This window comes from Botryllus schlosseri, chromosome 9 (genome assembly GCF_051294905.1).
Source record: "Botryllus schlosseri isolate E-star chromosome 9, Bs_hap1, whole genome shotgun sequence".
Classification (NCBI taxonomy): domain Eukaryota; kingdom Metazoa; phylum Chordata; class Ascidiacea; order Stolidobranchia; family Styelidae; genus Botryllus; species Botryllus schlosseri.
In genome coordinates, this window is record NC_137244.1 from 17,615,785 (window position 1) to 17,627,089 (window position 11,305).

At 42.7% G+C, this 11,305-nt stretch overlaps 1 pseudogene; it reads left to right on the forward strand.

Moving 5' to 3' along the window:
* The first annotated feature begins 1,394 nt into the window (after positions 1 to 1,394).
* On the forward strand, positions 1,395 to 3,066 carry LOC145446911 (zinc finger BED domain-containing protein 4-like; annotated as a pseudogene).
* Positions 3,067 to 11,305: the final 8,239 nt, after the last annotated feature.

Consider the following 11,305-nt stretch of genomic DNA (forward strand, 5'->3'; position numbering starts at 1 on the left):
ACGGTTTTGTTTTTACTCGTCATCCTAATTCCTACGTCCCTCGATAAAAATAATATTATTTCTTTAATTATATACTATATACGCAAATCCAACACGTGCATATATTATAATACTTTTTTCAACGACATACTGCACCCTATCCTTAATCCTAACCCATAGGAAATTAGGTAAATAACATTTTACATTTCCAAACGTGAGCCATAATTACCGAGCATACAAAACACGCTTATATTACGTCACAATGACATCTTACATAGCATACTATGTACGCACATGAACGCATTTATTACTCCACAATCTGAACTAGACTGGTTGCCAGCGACTACTACAGATAGAACACTGCGATATTTCATACTGTCTCTGCTTGCATAGCCTACGAATGTATTCAGACTATGAATTGTCAGGCTCCTCGTGTTTCCTCCGCTGTAAGACCATCGAATGGATAAGGTTCGTGTCAGTTATCCTACTTAATAGTTCATACTTCATTACTGTCGCTATTTATGTTAAATTACCGACTTTAATTACCGCTCTTCACTCCTATACTGTGGTAAACTGTTTCCCATACTTCAACAGCCACTGAAAACTTGGTAAATTACAATATAGTCTGAGTCTTGGTGTTTCAAAAATGGATGAACAGCAAATGTGCTCTTCCGAAACCTGTGCGGAACCATTTCCTACGCCACTGTCAGAGTTCTTTAAATCTTTGACCAGTACTGAGGCTTGCTGCAACAATTGCAAAAAGAAATTGAAGTTCTCGACCAAGGCTTCATCCAACTTGATCACCCATTTGAAGAGATGTTCTCCCAATCTTTACGTCAAGTATATAACCCTCAAAGAAAACATGAAGAAGACAAAAGTAGACCAAAGTCAACCACCCATCAAGTCATTTTTTCAAACTTCTTCTTCCCAGCGATTTGCTCCATATGATGCCACTCAAAAAGCATTAACCAAAGCTCTACTCAAATCAATAGCTTGTGATCAGTTACCATTAAGTATTGTAAATAGTCAATCATTCAGAAATCTGTTGTTGACTGCTGAACCAAGATATGTAATACCAGGACGCTCCACATTTAGAAATTCCCTTATACCAATGGTTATTCGGCAAATGGAAGAAGAGATGAGACGTGAAATTGCACGTATGTCAAATGTTTACTTGACAATTGATCTCTGGACTAATCGTAACATGACAAGTTTTTTGGGCATCACAATGCATTTTGTTGATGCAGAATGGAAGCTACGCAGCTTTGTCCTGGCAGTGGACTCATTCTTGGAACGACATACAGCTGAAAACATCGCTGAGGCTTATGACCACGTAATAGAAAAGTTTAGACTTACAACAAAAGTGAAAAAGGTTGTGTCGGACAATGCTTCCTCTATGATAAAAGCATTTCAGGTTTCCCTTCCTGAATCCATTTGCATAAAACTGGTGAAGAAATCAATGAGGACAATGAGAAAGAATTGAATCCTGATCCTGAACAAGAAATGTCCGATGAGGGTGCTGATTTGAATGCTCTTCTCACTTACTTACCAGAAAGAGTAAGCTGTTTTGCTCATACGCAACAACTTTGTATTAAGGATTGTCTGCAACATTCGGACTTTGCTAAGTCTTACGTTGGGAAGCAGCTGGGAAAGGTGGCCAAAATTGTGAATTCAGTACGAAAATCAGTAAATGCTTCCTCTTATTTGCAACGTAAAAAAATCACGCTAAGGGCACAGAATGTGACAAGAAGGAATTCGCAACTTGTTATGTTGCAGAGTGTCTTAAAGGACCACGAAGAAGTTAACGCAGCTCTCACCTTGATCCAGTCACGGGAAAAAATAACAAATCAAGATTATTTGGCATTGAGTGAGCTCGTGAGTGTGCTAATGCCTTTCAAAGAAGCAATGCAGCAAGTTGAAGGACAAAATATTGTAACATCCTCTTGCATTTGTCCGGTAGTGCTAGGCTTACTGAAAGCAATGGACCAACTAAAAAATTCTGATCTCCACTATTGTCAGAAATTGACAGCTAATCTCAAAGACTCAGTTTCTAAAAGGTTGTTGCCATTTGTAAATTCCCCGGACAACAGACTTGCATCTCTTCTTGATCCACGATTTAAAAACAGCTGGATTGAAGATGACTTTGACAAAGAGGAAGCAATATGTTTGCTAAAAACTCATGTGGCAAGTAGACTTGGCCAGGATGACGAAGAGAGCTGTAGCACAGAGGATGAAACCCCTGCAAAAAAGCCAAACCTCTTTAACTTTATGGCAGAAGGTCTGAAAAGAAAAAGAACGAGAAATTCAATAATTGAAGTCGACGGCTATTTGGGTGAAGAAATCTTGCATTTTGATGAAGACCCACTAATGTATTGGAAGAAGAAGTCAGAAGAATTTCCAACGCTTGCTGCCTTGGCCAAAGATTATTTGGGGCTAACAGCAACATCAGCCCCGTCAGAAAGAATGTTTTCAATTGCGGGCAACTTTTATACGGCAAGAAGAAATTTACTGGGGCCAGAAACTTTTCGCACCTTAATGTTCATTAAATGCAATCCAGCAGTTTTTGAACAAGTAAAAATTTAAATGGAAACAAGATATTGTAATTTATGGTATCATGAGCTTCTTTCCATTTGCATTTTACTGAATTTTACACACGCTGACGTCTTGACAGCTACATTTCATTTGCGTTGCTCAGTTTTGTCTATTCGTTTGATTGCGTTTCATTGCCCGTCTTGCAGCCTATTCGTTGTTAGTCATTGCCAGTCGCTCAAACTTTTGGTTGTTAACTGTCGCTTAAAAATATTTCCTATGACTAGGAATAGTTCGAAAACGTTTTTTCTTTTTAATAATTAACGGGTATTTGCGTATCATGAATGAAACATGAATACTTGAATTGCTGTTAATTACGACGCTACGGTTGTCAAGGAGCACGGTTGAATTTATGATTATTTAATTACATGTTCAACAGCAGCAATTGTAATTGTAATTGTAATTTAATTGAAGCATGCAAGGAGTAATTGTAATTGTAATTTGATATTTTTAGCATGGAGTAATTGTAATTGTAATGTAATTGAAACATTCATGAAAGTAATTGTAATTGTAATGTAATTGAACTGAAATAATTGTAATTGATCCAACTCTGATCCACACATGAACTTCCAGTGTCCTGTTGATGATTTGCTTACAAGGGGAATGTGAATAAGATCACCTAGTTTGTGGTCAAAATGTACAGTTTGTGTTGTACCCATGCACCAGAACACAAACCCTCGAATTGTGGCAGCAGCGTACGTGATCAGATCGCGAAGATTTCGGTAGCCTACGGGTAATTCGTAGCAGTACCGGTACTACTTTATTCCATTGCAATCATAATTAAATTCCGGGGTTTTCAACGCGTCCAAGATCCGTCCGGAGTGCAGCCATAGTTAATTTTATACGAAAAGCGTATTGTAAGTAGCGAATACCAATTCGCTAGTCGAGGACACAGCGCAAGTATGGCCGAAGGGCTAAGCCGAAGCTTTCATTCGTCGGCCGACTCTCGGCCGACGTGGGTGTGCAATCTGTGAATGCGCAACAAAATTCTCTCGTTCGTCGGGCGAGTCTCTCGAAAAGAGGCCCATCGGCCGAGCATGGAAACGAAGTAATTGTGTCCTATATGGTATCGACACAGGCAAATCTCACGCCTCAGTGAAATTGTATCACGTCACAATTTCCATTTGACTACAGGCAATTTCGCGGTCATTTTTGACCGCCTTGCCGAGCATTAAATTTGGTAAAACGGATATCAATCGAAAGCTGACTCTGCACTGATTACGAAAATATAAATTTCATTCCGCTCGTGGCCCTGGAACTCCCACAATCAGCCTCGAATTTTTCATTGTTATGGAGATTGGCATTGGGACGCAACAATGCTGTGTGGCGAAACGAGAGAGTAGCTCAGGACGTAACAATGCTGTCTGGCGAAACGAGACAGTAGCTCAAGAGAAAAAGAGCCAGACACCATTGTTGCGTCCCAATGCCAATCTCCATAACAATGAAAAATTCGAAGCTGATTGTGGGAGTTCTAGGGACACAAGCGGAATAAAATTTATATTTTAGTAATCAGTGCAGAGTCAGCTTTCGATTGATACCCGTTTTAACAAATTTAATGCTCGGCAAGCCGGTCAAAAATGACCGTCAAATTGCCTGTAGCCAAATAGAAATTGTGACGTGTTACAATTTCACTGAGGCGTGAGATTTACCTGTGTCGACACCATATAGGACACTATGGTATTATTATAGATAACTAACCTACGGATAGATGAGCAACACATGTCTCACGGTTGACTGATGCGACAACCGGCAAATTTGTTGTCGCTTCTTAGCATGAAACGGCTGGTTGTCGGCCAGATGGACTGTTAAAAATGCAGGTATGTTTGGTGTGGAGAGGATATAGGTCAATCAGGACAGGTTATTTATTGATAAAGTACATCTAGCCACTGCTCGGCTATCAAAGCATTAATATCAGTAGGATATTTGATAAGCAGAGCCGGCGCAGATGAAGTAATGATATTCACTCTCATTATTATTGTATCAATTGTTTGAAATAAGGTCAGATTTGTTAGAAATGAGGTCGGCCTCATGTTTGAAATGAGGATAGTCATGTTAGAAATAAGGATAGTCGCTATATTCACTATAAAGTCAGTTGCTGTACCAGGCACGATTTCTCAGTGGTAACACAGTCCGAACACATCCCAGACATGATGTCCGAACACGCCCCAGACATAGGCTTACCATACGTCCCGTTTTAGGCGGGATAGTCCCGCTTTTTGACGTGTTGTCCCGGCGTCCCGACCAGTCAGCCAAACGTCCCGCTTTTTAAGGCCGTATAAGGTTCTGCTGAACTAACAAAATTTTCCAAATTTATCTTATTGTAGAATCCTAAAGTATGAAACTAGTTCTTTTCAAAAATGTATTGCTTTTGTCTGATTTCGAATTAGAAGTATGTTAAAATACGATTTGAAATCAACCATTTTCGTAGAAATTCACCCCATACAAGTTCATTTATTTAAACTCACTCAAAATTGTTATAATCCCTCTGCCGTAAGCATTACCGGTATTTGCTACAGAAAAGGAGAGGCTAATACGCCCTACCTACCAGAGATGAGCATGGATTAGGATTAGGTCTTGAAAAAACAGGATTTGTGAAATTTTCTCGGATTTGGATTGGATTTGGATTAGACATTTTTTTCTGAACGGATTAGGATTTGGATTGGATTTACCTATTTTCTGGGAGATTGAAATGTCGTGTCGCGAATGGCGACAAACTTTATTCAGATCAGTTGTTAATGTACTTATGGTTACTAAGTTATCTTGAATCAAGTGAATCGTTGGTTGTGAAAGAAAATTTTCGAATCCCTCCATTGCATAAATTGGTATTTTTTTCTGAATTTCCCGTTGGAATCGGATTAGGATTGGACATGGACTTGAATATGAAAAAGTTATGGATTAGGATTTGGATTTGGATTGGAAGGTTCGGATTTGGATTGGATTAGGACATAGAAATTTCAAATCCGCTCATCTCTGCTACCTATATCTTTACCACCCCTGACGACGTGAGATGCTATGGTAGAGCTGCTTTGGACTGAGTCATATTCATGCTACTATATTATTATCCTCTGCTTATACTATAAATTATTTTGTTAATCTTATTTCCTGAACTCTTTATCCTATATACTCTCAGATTTTATGTTACATAATATCTACCCAAACACCCATGCTTTGATTTCTTGTCGGCAGGGTCAAGCCCGCCTATGACAGCTTACGGATGAAGATCTTTTGGCTAAAACACCAGAATGTCTTGTTCACTAAATTCCTACCAATATATATATCTTAAATGTATATATTATATCATGTCTTAAATCTGAACAAGAACTGTGGTGGATCCATTGCGGAAACTCTGTACTACGCCCTTACTGGCGTAGCCATTAGTTTTTCTCGCTATGCTGCCTTCGGCAGCTTAATATTGTAAAATTCTGATCTGGGCCACGGAACATTTTCAAATTGGAGGCGGAGTCGCCCAGAAGTTGCATCGATTGCCCCATAGTGAGGGCTCAAAATCATTGTTTATTCGGGCGGGAGGGGGCTAAAACATGTGCTTTCGGTTCCGGTTACACAACACACAGCCACATACTCCTGAACCGGACCGTGACAACCTCGGGTCTATGAGCAAAGCGTTGCTAGTGTGACGTCATAATTCAATTTGAAATCCACTAATGGGCGCTAAAGAGTGTCCCGAATTTGGGTTGCTGAAATATGGTAACCCTACCCAGACACCATGACTGAATGACAACACAGGCCAAACAGATCTCAGACACCATGTCCTAATGGCAGCACATGCCGAACACACCTCAGACATGATGTCCGAACACGCCCTAGACACGATGTCCTAGTGTCAACACAGTCCTAACACACCCCAGACATGTTGTCCGAACACGCCCCAGACACGATGTCCGAGTGTCAATACAAGCCTAACACGCCCAAAACACCATGTCTGAATGGCAACACAGACCGAACATGCCCCAGACACGATATCCGAGTGTCAACTCAGTCCGAACACAGCCCGGACACCATGTTTGAATGGCCGAACACGCCCCATACTCGATGTCCGATTGGCAGCACAGGCCGAACACACCCCAGACATGATGTCCAAACACGCCCCAGACACGTTGTCCGATTGGCAGCACAGGGCGAACACACCCCATAAATGACGTCAACACACGCCCGAGACACGATGTCCGAGTGTCAACACAGGTCGAACACGCATAAGACACCATGTCCGAATGGCAACACAGACCGAACACGCCTCAGACACCATGTTTGAATGGCCGACACGCCCCAGACATAAATTCGTCGCAGTGGAATCAAAGTGACTTATGTCCAGTTTTCAAATTTTGAAGGTCCATTTTTAAAACTTGAAAAAAATCAAGTTTTTGAAACATTTTCAATTTCTTTCGGCCATATCTTGGCCATGGTAATGTCTGTTTCCCTAATTCAAAGGTAATCAGGGCCAATATATGACTGAAAGAAGATGAAAACTTTACGTAAAGTCAATTTTCTCAAAATCTGTAAAATCGACATAAGTCACTTTGATTCCACTGCGACGTAATGCCTGAGTGGCAGCACAGGCCGAACACACCCCAGACACGATGTTAATAAGGTTAGTCATATTTGCCATTTGGACATCGTGTCTGGGGTGTGTTCGGACATCATGTCTGAGGTGTGTTCGGCATGTGCTGCCATTAGGACATGGTGTCTGAGATGGGTTTGGCCTGTGTTATCATTCAGACATGGTGTCTGGGGCGTGTTCGGATTTCATGTCTGGGATGTGTTCGGACTGTGTTACCACTGGGAAATCATGCCTGGTACAGCAACTGACCTTATAGTGAATATAGTGACTACCCTTATTTCAAACAAGACTCTCCTTATTTCTAACATGACTATCCTCATTTCAAACATGAGACTGACCTCATTTCAAACATGACTCTCCTTATTTCAAACATGAGACTAACCTTATTTCAAACATGACTATCCTCATTTCAAACACGGGACTGACCTTATTTCAAACATGACTAACCTTATTAACATCGTGTCTGGGGGGTGTTGGGACTGTGTTGCCAATCGGACATCGTGTTTGGAGCGTGTTCCGACATCATGTCTGGGGTGTGTTCGGCCTGTGCTGCCATTCAAACATTATGTCTGGGGCGTGTTGGCCTGTGTTGACACCAGGACATCGTGTCTGTGGGGAGTTCGGACGTCATGTCTGGGGCGTGTTCGGCCTGTGCTATTGCCATTCAAACATGGTGTCTGTGGCGTGTTGGCCTGTGTTGACACTCTGACATCGTGTCTGTGGGGAGTTCGAACGTCATGTCTGGGGCGTGTTCGGCCTGTGCTATTGTCATTCAAACATGGTGCCTGGGGCGTGTTCGGTCTGTGTTGCCATTCGGATATGGTGTCTTGGTCGTGATCGGCCTGTGTTGATACTCGAACATTGTGAACGGGGCGTGTTTGGACATCATGTCTGGGGTGAGTTTGGCCTGTGCTGCCATTCAGACATTATGTCTGCGGCGTGTCGGTCTGTGTTGACACTCGGACATCGTGTCTGCGGCGAGTTCAAGCATCATGTCTGGGGTGTGTTCGGCCTGTGCTATTGCCATTCAAACATGGTGTCTGGGTTGTGTTCGGACTGAGTTGACACTTGGACATCGTGCCTGGTACAGCAACCGACCTTATGGCGAATATAGCGACAATCCTCATTTCAAACAAGACTATCCTTATTTCAAACATGACTATCCTTATTTCAAACACGAAACAGACCTTATTTCAAACATGACTAACCTTATTAACATCGTGTCTGGGGGTGTTTGAACTGTGCTGCCAATCGGACATCGTGTCTGGGGCGCGTTCCGACATCATGTCTGGGGTGTACTCGGCCTGTGATGCCATTCAGACATTATGTCTGCGGCGTGTCGGCCTGTGTTGACACTCGGACATCGTGTCTGCGGCGAGTTCGGACATCATGTCTTGGGCGTGTTCGGCCTGTGTTGATACTCGGACATAGTGTCTGGGGCGTGTTTGGACATCATGTCTGGGGTGTGTGCGGCCTGTGCTGCCAATCGGACATCGTGTCTGGGGCGTGTTCAGCCATTCAAACATGGTGTCTGGGTTGTGTTCGGACTGAGTTGACATTCGGACATCGTGTCTGGGGCGTGTTCGGTCTGTGTTGTCATTCAGACATGATGTCGTGGGCGTGTTAGGCCTGTGTTGACACTCGGACATCGTGTCTGGGGCATGTTTGGACATCTTGTCTGGCGCGTGTTTGAACATCATGTATGGGGTGGGTTCGGCCTGTACTGCCAATCGGATATCGAGTATGGGGCGTGTTCGGCCATTTAAACATGGTGTCCGGGTTGTGTTCGGACTGAGTTGACACTAGGATATCGTGTCTGGGGCATGTTCGGTCTGTGTTGCCATTCAGACATGGTGTCTTGGGCGTGTTAGGCCTGTGTTGACACTCGGACATCGTGTCTGGGGCGTGTTCGGACATCATGTCTGGGGTGTGTTAGGACTGTGTTGACACTCGGACATCGTGTCTGGGGCGTGTTCGGACATCATGTCTGGGGTGTGTTAGGACTGTGTTGACACTAGGACATCGTGTCTAGGGCGTTTTCGGACATCATGTCTGAGGTGTGTTCGGCATGTGCTGCCATTAGGACATGGTGTCTGAGATGTGTTTGGCCTGTGTTGTCATTCAGTCATGGTGTTTGGGGCGTGTTCGGACATCATGTCTGGGATGTGTTCGGACTGTGTTACCCCTGGGAAATCGTGCCCGGTACAGCAACTGGCCTCATAGTGAATATAGCGACTATCCTTATTTCAAACAAGACTATCCTTATTTCTAACATGACTATCCTCATTTCAAACATGAGACTGACCTCATTTCAAACATGATTCTCCTTATTTCAAACATGAGACTAACCTTTTTTCAAACATGACTATCCTTATTTCAAACACGGGACTGACCTTATTTCAAACATGACTAACCTTATTACCATCGTGTCTGGGGGTTTGGGACGCAACAATGCTGTCTGGTGAAACGAGAGAGTAGCTCAAGAGAAAAAGAGCCCGACAGCATTGTTGCGTCTCAATGTCAATCTCCATAACAATGAAAAATTCGAGGCTGATTGTGGGAGTTCCAGGGCCACGAGCGGAATAAAATTTATATTTTCGTAATCGGTGCAGAGTTAGCTTTCGATTGCTACCCGTTTTACCAAATTTAATGCTCGGCAAGTCGGTCAAAAATGACCGTCAAATCATAGTGTCCTATATGGTGTCGACACAGGCAATTCTCACGCCTCAGTGAAATTGTATCACGTCACAATTTCCATTTGGCTACAGGCAATTTGACGGTCATTTTTGACCGGCTCTCCGAGCATTAAATTTGGTAAAACTGGTATCAATCGAAAGCTGACTCTGCACTGATTACGAAAATATAAATTTTATTCCGCTCGAGGCCCTGGAACCCCCACAATCAGCCTCGAATTTTTCATTGTTATGGAGATTGGCATTGAGACGCAACAATGCTGTCTGGCGTAACGAGAGATTGGCATTGGGACGCAACGATGCTGTCTGGCGAAACGAGAGAGTTACTCTCTCGTTACTCTCTCTTTTCGCCAGACAGCATTGTTGCGTCACAATCCCAATCTCCATAACAATGAAAAATTCGAGGCTGATTGTGGGAGTTCCAGGGCCACGAGCGGAATAAAATTTATATTTTCATAATCAGTGCAGAGTCAGCTTTCGATTGATATCCGTTTTACCAAATTTAATGCTCGGCAAGCTGGTCAAAAATGACCGTCAAATTGCCTGTAGCCAAAGGAAATTGTGACGTGATACAATTTCACTGAGCTGCGACATTTGCTTGTGTCGACATCATATAGGACACTATGGTCAAATTGCCTGTAGCCAAATGGAGATTGTGACGTTGTACAATTTCATTGAGGCGTGAGATTTGCCTGTGTCGACACCATATAGGACACTATGATTATAGAATGCAAACGTGGAATGGCAACGACCGGTTTTGCAGCTTCATTCCGCTTCGCTGAAGCTTTACTCAGACTTTTATTACGGCAGCTACTGTAGGATTTCAGGCAATCCAAAAGTTGTCTTCCAAAGCGCAGAATTTACTGAATCTGGTCTTAATCGAATGCCAACATCGCACTGATTCCAAAAATATGAATCAAAATATGGTCAGGCCCCGTACTTAGATGAAAAATCACCCTCAACATCTAAAATCTGCATTGTTGAGAACAATCGGATGATCGGAAAACGATGACCATAACAATGACCCATTGCGGCTATTCGATTGTTCGGACAATGCCGATAATTCAGACTTGGAGGGCGAATTCTAAGTGGTTCACTGCCTGATCTTATTTTCATTTACATTTTCGGTGTTAGTGTGACAGTAGCTTTCGATCAAGACCAGATTCAGTTAATTCTGCGCTCTGGAAGACGACTTTTGGATTGCCAGAAATCCTACAGATGCTGCCGTAAAATAAGTCTGAGTAAAGCTTCAACGAAGCGAAACGAAGCAGCAAAATCGGTCGTTGCCATTCCACGTTTACATTCTATAGTATTATCATAGCCTTTATGAAGCCAATGGTATTTTAATGTAAACGATATCTATTATATGTGTCCTTTTAAATCTGGGGTCCTACAAGAGCAAAAACCTTGAACAACACAGGCCAATTGGCCATGGCCAGTCTTTTTCTCGGTCCAACAGGATCAGGAT